Source organism: Salvelinus sp. IW2-2015, unplaced genomic scaffold (genome assembly GCF_002910315.2).
Source record: "Salvelinus sp. IW2-2015 unplaced genomic scaffold, ASM291031v2 Un_scaffold5777, whole genome shotgun sequence".
Lineage (NCBI taxonomy): Eukaryota > Metazoa > Chordata > Actinopteri > Salmoniformes > Salmonidae > Salvelinus > Salvelinus sp. IW2-2015.
In genome coordinates this window covers 13,811-24,662 of record NW_019947042.1, presented here as the reverse complement: position 1 = coordinate 24,662, position 10,852 = coordinate 13,811, and positions in this window count along the sequence as shown.

Sequence of the window (10,852 nt, the reverse complement as noted above, 5' to 3'; positions counted from 1 at the left end):
TGTGACATCACAGCAGCAAGATTTGTAACCTGTTGCCACAAGAAAAGGGCAACCAGTGAAGAACAAACACCATTGTCATTACAACCCATATTTATGTTGATTTATTTTCCCTTTTGTACTTTAACTATTTGCACATCGTTGCAACACTGTATATAGACATAATATGACATTTGAAATGTCTTAATTTTTTGGGAACTTTTGTGAATTTTATACTTACTGTTCACCTTTTATTGTTTATTTCACTTTTGTTTATTATCCATTTCACTTGCTTTTGCAATGTAAACATATGTTTCCCATGCCAAGGCCCCTTGAATTGAATTGATAAAGGGGGMACAGATCTGGGTGCCTTGTGAGAATTTGTCGGCGAGTGGGTAACCCGCTTCTACCATCCGTTCTACTGGCCAACGTGCAATCACTGGAGAATAAACTGGATGAGCTCCGTTCGAGACTATCCTACCAACAGAGACATTAAAAACTGTAATATCTTATGTTTCACCGACGACACAGATAATATACAGTTGGCTGGGTTTTCCGTGCTTTGGCAAGACAGAACAGCGACCTCTGGTAAGACGAGGGGTGKTGCTTGCCTGAGGTAAAGTACCTCATGATAAGCTGTAGACCACACGATCTACCAAGAGAGTTCTCATCTATATTTTTAATTGTTGCCTATTTACCACCACAAACCGATGCTGGCACTAAGACTGCACTCAACCAACTGTATAAGGCCATACATAATTATTTATTTTTATTTATTTAACCTTTATTTAACTAGGCAAGTCAGTAAAGAACAAATTCTTATTTACAATGTCGGYCTACCCCGGCCAAACYCAGACGATGCTGGGCCAATTATGCGCCACCCTATGGGACTTCCAATTGCGGCCGGATGTGATACAGCCTGGATTCGAACCAGGAACTGTAGTGACACCTCTTGCATTGAGATGTATTGCCTTAAACCGCATTGTCACTCGGGAGCAAACAAGAAAATGTTCATCCTGAAGCGGCGCTCCTAGTGGCCGGGGACTTTAATGCAGGCAAACTTAAATCCGTTTGACCGCATTTCTACCAGCATGTTAAATGTTCAACCAGAGGAAAAAAACTTTAGACCACCTTTACTCCACACACAGAGGCGCGTAACAAAGCTCTCCCCCACCCTCCATTTGGCAAATCTGACCATAATTCTATCCTYCTGATTMCTGCTTACAAGCAAAAATTTAAGCAGGAAGTACCAGTGACTCRCTCAATACGGAAGTGGTCAGATGACGCGGATGCTACRCTACAGGACTRTTTTGCTAGCACAGACTGGAATATGTTCCGGGATTCATCCAATGGCATTGAGGAGTAYACCACCTCAGCCACCGGCTTCATCAATAAGTGCATTGAGGACGTCATCCCCACAGTGACCATACGTACATATCCCAACCAGAAGCCATGGATTACAGGCAACATCCGCACTGAGATAAAGGCTAGCGCTTCCGCTTTCAAGGAGCAGACGCTTATAAGAAATCCCGCTATTCTCTGACGAACCATCAAACAGACAAAGCATCAATACAGTACTAAGATTGAATCCTACAACACCGGCTCTGACACGTCGGATGGCAGGGCTTGCAAACTATTACGGACTACAAAGAGAAACCCAGCCGTGAGCTTCCAGATGACTGAGCTAACATTTATTTTTATGCTCGCTTTGATGCAAGCACCAGCTGTTACAGATGCTTTCCATAGCCGGTGTGGACAGACCTTTAAACATGTCAACATTCAGAAGGCCGTGGGGCCAGATGAATTACCAGGACGTGTACTCGGAGCATGTGCGGACCAACTGGCAAGTGTCTTCACTGACATTTTCAACTTCTGATTAGTCTGTAATACCAACATGTTTCAAGCAGACCTCCACAGTCCTGTGCCCAAGAATGCCAAGATAACCTGTCTAAATGACTATTGCCACGTAGCACTCACATCTGTAGCCATGAAGTGCTTTGAAAGGCTGGTCATTGCTCACATCAACACCATCATGCCAGAAACCCTAGACCCACTCCAATTCGCATACCGCCTCAACAGATCCACAGATGGCGCAATCTCAATTGCACTCCACACTGCCCTTTCCACCTGGACAAAAGGTACATTACTTGATTACAGCTCAGCGTTCAACAGCATAGAGCCCACAACGCTCATCACTAAACTAAGGACCCTGGGACTAAACACCTCCCTCTGAAATTAGATCCTGGACTTCCTGACGGGCCGCCCCCAGGTGGTAAGAGTAGGCAACAACACATCTGCCATGCTGATCCTCAACACGGAGGCCCCTCATGGGTGCATGCTTAGTCCTTTCCTGTACTCCCTGTTCACTCATATGTGCATGGCCAAGCATGACCTAACACACATCATTACATTTGCTGATGACATAATGGTGGTAGGCCTGATCACCGACAACGATGAGACAGCCTATAGGGAGAGAACTGGCAGTGTGGTGCCAGGACAACAACTTCTCCCTCAACGTGATCAAGACAAAGGAGATGATTGTGGAACTACAGGAAAAGGAGAACCGAACACGCCCCATTCTCATCGACGGGGCTGCAGTGGAGCAGGTGTTGAGAGCTTCAAGTTCCCTGGTGTCCACATCACCAACAAACTATCATGGTCCAAACACACCAAGACAGTTGTAAAGAGGGCAGAACAATCGTCTATTCCCCCTCAGAAACTGAAAATATTTGGCATGGGTTCCCAGATCCTCAAAAAATTATACAGCTGCCTCATCAAGAGCATCCTGTCTGGTTGCATCACCGCTACAAAGGGTAGTGCGTACGGCCCAGTACATCACTGGGGCCAAGCTTCCTCCCATCCAGGAGCTCTATACCAGGCGGTGTCAGAGGAAGGCCCCAAAAATGGTCAAAGACTCTAGCCACCCTAGTCATAGACTGTTCTCTCCGCTACCGCACGGCAAGCGTTACCGGAGCACCAAGTCTAGGTCCAAAAGACTCCTTAACATCCCCCCCTTTTTGTTTTTTACACTCGCTAGAGTGTAACCTGATACCCACGGGTCAGCCAGTCACAGTGTGGTAGTGATGTAGAGTGTAACCTGTACCTCACGGGTCAGCCCGTCACGGTGTTGGGTAGTAATGTAGAGTGTAACTGATACCCACGGTCAGCCCGTCACGGTGTGGTAGTAATGTAGAGTGTAACCTGTACCCCGGGTCAGCCAGTCACGGTGTGGTAGTGATGTAGAGTGTAACCTGATACCCACGGGTCAGCCAGTCACAGTGTTGGTAGTGATGTAGAGTGTAACCTGATACCCACAGGGTCAGCCAGTCACAGTGTGGTAGTGATGTAGAGTGTAACCTGATACCCACGGGTCAGCCAGTCACAGTTGGTAGTGATGTAGAGTGTAACCTGATACCCACGGGTCAGCCAGTCACAATGTGGTAGTGATGTAGAGTGTAACCTGATACCCACGGGTCAGCCAGTCACAGTGTGGTAGTGATGTAGAGTGTAACCTGATACCCACGGGTCAGCCAGTCACATGTGGTAGTGATGTAGAGTGTAACCTGATACCACGGGTCAGCCAGTCACAGTGTGGTAGTGATGTAGAGTGTAACCTGATACCCAGGGTCAGCCAGTCACAGTGTGGTAGTGATGTAGAGTGTAACCTGATACCCACGGGTCAGCCAGTCACAGTGTGGTAGTGATGTAGAGTGTAACCTGATACCCACGGGTCAGCCAGTCACAGTGTGGTAGTGATGTAGAGTGTAACCTGATACCCCACGGGTCAGCCAGTCACATGTGTGGTAGTGATGTAGAGTGTAAACCTGATACCCACGGGTCAGCCAGTCACAGTGTGGTAGTGATGTAGAGTGTAACCTGATACCCACGGGTCAGCCAGTCACAGTGTTGTAGTGATGTAGAGTGTAACCTGATACCCACGGTCAGCCAGTCACAGTGTGGTAGTGATGTAGGTGTAACCTGATACCACGGGTCAGCCAGTCACAGTGTGGTAGTGATGTAGAGTGTAACCTGATACCCACAGGTCAGCCAGTCACAGTGTGGTAGTGATGTAGAGTGTAACCTGTACCCACGGGTCAGCCAGTCACAGTGTGGTAGTGATGTAGAGTGTAACCTGATACCCACGGGTCAGCCAGTCACGGTGTGGTAGTGATGTAGAGTGTAACCTGATACCCACGGTCAGCCAGTCACAGTGTGGTAGTGATGTAGAGTGTACCTGATACCCACGGGTCAGCCAGTCCACAGTGTGGTAGTGATGTAGAGTGTAACCTGATACCCACGGGTCAGCCGTCACAGTGTGGTAGTGATGTAGAGTGTAACCTGATACCCACGGGTCCAGCCAGTCACAGTGTGTAGTGATGTAGAGTGTAACCTGATACCACGGGTCAGCCAGTCACAGGTGTGGTAGTGATGTAGAGTGTAACCTGATACCCACGGGTCAGCCAGTCACATGTGTGTGATGTAGAGTGTAACCTGATACCCACGGGTCAGCCAGTCACAGTGTGGTAGTGATGTAGAGTGTACCTGATACCCACGGTCAGCCAGTCACAGTGTGGTAGTGATGTAGAGTGGTTAACCTGATACCCACGGGTCAGCCGTCACAGTGTGTAGTGATGTAGAGTGTAACCTGATCCCACGGGTCAGCCAGTCACATGTGGTAGTTGTAGAGTGTAACCTGATACCCACGGGTCAGCCAGTCACAAGTGTGGTAGTGATTGTAGAGTGTAACCTGATACCCACGGGTCAGCCCGTCACGGTGTGGTAGTGATGTAGAGTGTAACCTGATACCCACGGGTCAGCCAGTCACAATGTTGGTATGATGTAGAGTGTAACCTGATACCCACGGGTCGCCGTCAACGTGTGTGGTAGTGATGTAGAGTGTAACCTGATACCCACGGGTCAGCCAGTCACGTGTGGTAGTGATGTAAGGTGAACCGATACCACGGGTCAGCCAGTCACGTGTGGTAGTCATGGACAACAGGGTCAGGTTGCCTGTCTGCTGCTGGCTTCATCACACAATCAGTTTTTGATTATCTCACCACAGACCGACCGTTAGTTTTTCCCACTGTCCAGAGTCAGACTGGTAGAAAGAGATTGTCCATGCAGATTATTCAGAAATAGATAAGATTAATAAACAGGTCCGTCATGTGAGAACCAGCACTCCTTAAGGAGCACCTTAATCAGACCTTCTCTACCCAGACTACCCAGTGTGCTGAATATGAATGTATCTATCTTTGAGCAGAATGTTGTGCTGTGGATCAGTAGTTCTCAAGTCACAGCTCCGTTAAACTCAACAGAGGCTCAACCACTCAGCTTTTGCTCATTGACATTAGAAGTCATTGTAGGAAAGTTTTTTTTATATATTTACAGTCAGCTAGAGTAGTTTGATTAGTTAGAAAAACAATCATATTGCTATGAGTCTGCAGATTTCCTCTTGCATCACTACTGATAACTGCTTCTCTCTCTCCGCAGCCAAAAAAGCAGAGTCTCGCTTTGCCTCTCTCAAACAGAAGGAAATGAGCAGTGAGGAGAAGCCAGTTCCACGACGGTCTAGAGAAGTACAGTGAATGCCTTAAGATCAAACTCTGACGACTGTTCCTGCTTTCAACAAACAGGTGCCCTAACCTCTGCTATGCATGCTAACCCTAACCCTGCTAGCATACTAACTACCTAACCCTGCTAGCATACTAACCCTAACCCTGCTAGCATACTAACCCTAACCCGCTAGCATACTAACCCTAACCCTGCTAGCATACTAACACTACCCCTGCTAGCATATCTAACCTACTCAACTAACCCTACCGCTAGCATACTAACCCTAATCCTGCTAGCATACTAACCCTAATCTGTAGCAATCTAACCCTAACCCTGCTAGCATCACTAACCCTAACCCTACTATCATACTAACCCTAATTCCTGCTAGCAATACTAACCCTAATCCTCTAGCATACTAACCCTAATCCTGCTAGCATACTAACCCTAATCCTGCTAGCATACTAACCCTACTCTGTCTATCCATACTAACCTAATCCTGCTATCATACTAACCCTAAATCCTGCTAGCATATCTACCTCTAACCTGCACATACTAACCCTAATCCTGCTAGCATACTACCCTAATCCTGCTAGTTCATACTAAACCCTAATCCTGCTAGCATACTAACCCTAACCCTGCTAGCATACTAACCTTCTACCCTGTTCTATCATAACTAACCTACTAACCTCTGCTAGCATACTAACCCTACCCTGCTAGCATACCCTAATCCCTAACCCTGCTAGCATACTAACCCTAACCCTGCTAGCATACTAACCCTAATCCTGCTAGCATACCTAACCCTAATCCTGCTAGCATACTAACCCTCACTGACGACTGTTCCTGCTTTACCAACAGGTGACCCTAACCCCTGCTAGCATATTAACCTCTATCCTCTACACATACTAACCCTAACCTGCTAGCATACCTAACCTGAATACTGCACATAGCATCTAACCCTAACCTGACAAGTGTTTCCTGCTTTAGCAACAGGTGACCCCTACCCCTAATCCTTCACGACAAACCTAAGTTATACGTACAGTGGATAATAGGAAGTGCTTATAGACAAGATTTACATTTGAGTTATTTAGCGAGTGCTTTTATCCAGAGCCACTTACAGTTTATGAATTCATCATAACCACATATCTCAGTCAAGTCAGTTTTTCCTCAGTACTGTCCATGCTAGTGGGGAAGTCGTTTTTTCTCATACTGTATGCTAGTAGGGGAAGTCAGTTTTTCCTCAGTAACTGTCCATGCTAGTAGGGGGAAGTCAGTTTTTCTCAGTACTGTCCATGCTAGTAGAGGAAGTCAGTTTTTCCTCAGTACTGTCCATGCTAGTAGAGGGAGTCAGTTTTTCCTCAGTCTTCCATGCTAGTGAGGAAGTCAGTTTTTCCTTCAGTACTGTCCATGCAGTAGGGGAAGTCAGTTTTTCCTCAGTAGTCCATGCTAGTAGAGGGAAGTCAGTTTTTCCTCATGTCAGTTATAGGGTCGTCAAGTCGTCCATGCTAGTAGAGGGAAGTCATTTTTCACAGTACTGTCCATGCTAGTAGAGGGAAGTGTCCACATACTGCCATTGCTAGTAGAGGAAGATCAGTTTTTCCACCATACGTCCATGCTAGTAGAGGAAGTCAGTTTTCCACAGTACTGTCCAGCTAGTAGAGGGAAGTCAGTTTTTCCACAGTACTGTCCATGCTAGTAGAGGGAAGTCAGTTTTTCCTCAGTAATGTCATGCTTAGTGAGGAAGTCAAGTGCGAGTGGCATTTATTTGATTTATTTTATATGATTTACACCACAGTTCTTTTATCAGTGTAGTACTATACACAAATGATGCATGACCACTTTCAACGCCCACTCTCAGTCCTTAACCCCTACCCTTCACCTCCAGAGCCATCTGTTCTATTGAGACTGGGGTTGTTGAAGAGGCCAGACAGGACTGTGACTCCGCCCTCAAGCTGGAACCAACCAATAAGAAGGCCTTCTATAGACGGCGCTGGCGTTTAAAGGCTATACAGGTGGTTATCTATTATTCAAAGTCCTAGTTGGTTAGCATGTTTTGTGTGAAGAACAAGGAAAACCAATGAACACTCGTGTTTTCCAAAAAACAGAAAAACGGCTTGTTTTTTGTTAATCTCATTAGATAATAACCAAAAACATTAACAAGTGTGGGGTTACATGTGGAATGCATTTCATTGGCCAAATGCACAAACCATAGTTCCTGTCCCTTCAAAATAGGAGTTCACCCTTCTATTTCATCTACTATCTATTAAGTCACAAATTAATAGCTATTTATTCATCTATTAATGTCAAGATACAGTGATTATTTCTCCATTTGTATTTTAGATTTACGATTATAAGATAGTCACAACAATGATGGTGATGATTGATCTATTAATGAGTACTGTAAATGGTTAGCTGGTTAGCAAATTGATCAGAAAAAATCCCCGACAGTTCAACATCAACAGTGAAGAGCAACTCAGGGATGCTGCTTCTAGCAGAGATCCTCTGTCCAGTGTCTGTGTTCTTTCCCATCTTAATCTTTCTTTTTATGGCCAGTCTGAGATATGCTTTTTCTTTGCAACTCTGCCTAGAAGGCCAGCATCCGGAGTCGCCTCTTCACTGTTGACGTTGAGATCGGTGTTTTTCAGGACTATTTAATGAAGCTGCCAGTTGAGGACTTGTGAGGCGTCTGTTTCTAAACTAGAACCTTAATGTACTTGCTCTTTTGCTCAGTGGTGCACCAGGGCCTCCCACTCCTCTTTCTATTCTGGTTAGAGACAGTTACACTGTTCTGTGAAGGGAGTAGTACACAGCGTTGTACGAGATCTTCAGTTTCTTGGCAATTTCTCGCATGAATAGCCTTAATTCTCAGAACAAAAATGACTGACGAGTTTCTAGAAGAAAGTTTTTGTTTTTTGGCCATTTTGAGCCTGTAATCGAACCCACAAATGCTGATGCTCCAGATACTCAACTAGTCTGAAAGAAGGCCAGTTTATTGGCTTCTTTAATCAGGACACAGTTTTCAGCTGTGGTAACATAATTCCAAAAGGGTTTTCTAATGATCAATTAGCCTTTTAAAATGATAAACTTGGATAGCTAACCAACGTGTCATTGGAACACGGAGTGATGGTTGCTGATAATGGGCCTCTGTACGCCTATGTAGATATTCCATTAAATCTGCGTTTCCAGCTACAATAGTCATTTACAACATTAACAATGTCTACACTGTATTCCGATCAATTTGATGTTATTTTAATGGACAAAAAATGTGATTTTCTTTCAAAAACAAGGACATTTCTAAGTGACCCCAAACCTTTGAACGGTAGTCTACGTACAGACATGGACACACTCGAACACTCCAACATAGTTTTCAAAGGCAGTATTTGTTTAGTGAGTAAAAATAAAACTTAKCAACAATATAAATAGTAAAGTAAGGTAAAGATACCCCAAAACACTACTTAAATAGTACTTTAAAGTATTTTTTACTTAAGTAMTTTACGCCCCTGGCATTAATATATGACTTAATARGTATTTATAGATGTCTTGATAGATAGTAGATTAATAGAATGAAGTTGGAAGGATGAACTGCTATTTTGAAGGGACAGGAAGTGTTGGATGTGCATTTGGAAAATGACAGGCATTCAACATGTAACCGCACCCACTTGTGAAAATAGAAACGTTAAGTCGTTTTTTTGTTTATTTGCAAAAAAACGAGATGACAAAAAAACAAGCAATTTTTGGGTCAATGTAAAATAAAAAAATAAAAAGCCTTTTTCACGTTGCGGATTTTTCTGTTATRAACTTGGAAAAAATGGTTTTGTGCCCATGTTTTTGTGTGAAGAACAAGGAAAACCAATGGACACTATCGCCCTTGAGGATTGAAGAGATGCAACATGTTTTTATTATTATTGTCCAGCCATGTGGTCMAGTGCTGCAGAGGAAGRCCTAGTTAAGSTGCWGCTGGCCCAGAACAGAGCRGCACGTYWTGCTCTTCATTGTAATCAGAGGGCTAATATCAACACTATGCATGCCAGTCTCTCTTGGCTAAGAGTTGAGGAGAGACATTGTGTTGAAAATCCCAAATGGTTTGCAGTCAACTCACACGCAGCTCCAGAACAAATTCAAGAAAGCGTACAGTATTATATAGAGCCATTATTGCTAGGTGGAATAAAGAAGTTTCAGTCTCATCTCTGACATCAACACCTGAGTGATAAAAGAGAGTTCTCCACTCTGACACTCACACCTGAGGTGGAATAAAGATTCAGTCTCATCTCTGACATCAACCTGAAGTGGAATAAAGAGTTACTCAGTTGTGGTGAGATGCACCTACCCTGGTGTGTGTGGGTACCTACCCTGGGTGTGGTTGGTACCTCTGTGTGTGTTGGTACCTACCCTGGGTGTGATGTCTGGGTTGGTACCTACCCTGGGTGTGGTTGGGTACCTACCCTGGGTGTGGTGTTGGGTACTACCCTGGTGTGAGTTGGGGTACCTACCATGGGTGTGAGTTGGGGACGCTACTACCCTGGTGAGTGTTGGGTCCTACCCTGGGTGTGGTTGGGTACCTACCCTGGGTGTGAGTTGGGTACTCTGGTGTGAGTTGGTACCTACCCTGGGTGTGTGTTGGGTACCTACCCTGGGTCTGAGTTGGGTACCTACCCTGGGTCTGACACCGTTGGGGTGCCTACCCTGGGTGTGAGTTGGTACCTACCCTGGTGAGTGTTGGACCTACCCTGGGTGAGATGTTGGGACCTACCCTGGGTGATGTTGGTACCTACCCTGGGTTGAGGTGTTGGTACCTTACCTGGGTGTGTGTTGGGTACCTACCCTGGTGTGTGTTGGGTACCTAACCCTGGTGTGAGTGTTGGTAACCTACCCTGGGTGTGTGGGACACGGTGTTGGGCTACCGTCCATGAGGCTCTGTCTGAGCAGCCTGTCACAGTCTCCAGCTCCTGTTCAGCCTCCTGGACGTTAGGGTCCAGCTGTAACACCTCCTGGAGGCTCACTGCTGGAGACAGGTAGTCCTGGGAAGGGAAGGAGAGGGAGAAGAGAGCAGGGTATAGGAAATGAGAGCGAGGATGAAGAAAGGGTGAGAGTGTGGGGAGAAAAGTGAGGAGAAGGGGGGGGGGTTAAAATTGTCAAAAAGGGTTCAAAATCAATGGTATTGGTATTTTACTAGGATGCCCTTTAGACGTTGCGATAGCAGCAACTATCTTCCTGGGGTCCAAACAAAACATGACATATTACAGAACATTAATAGACAAGAACAGAACTACATACATTTAAAAAAACAGCACGACTATCTATTGCACTCAACAAACACAAAATCACG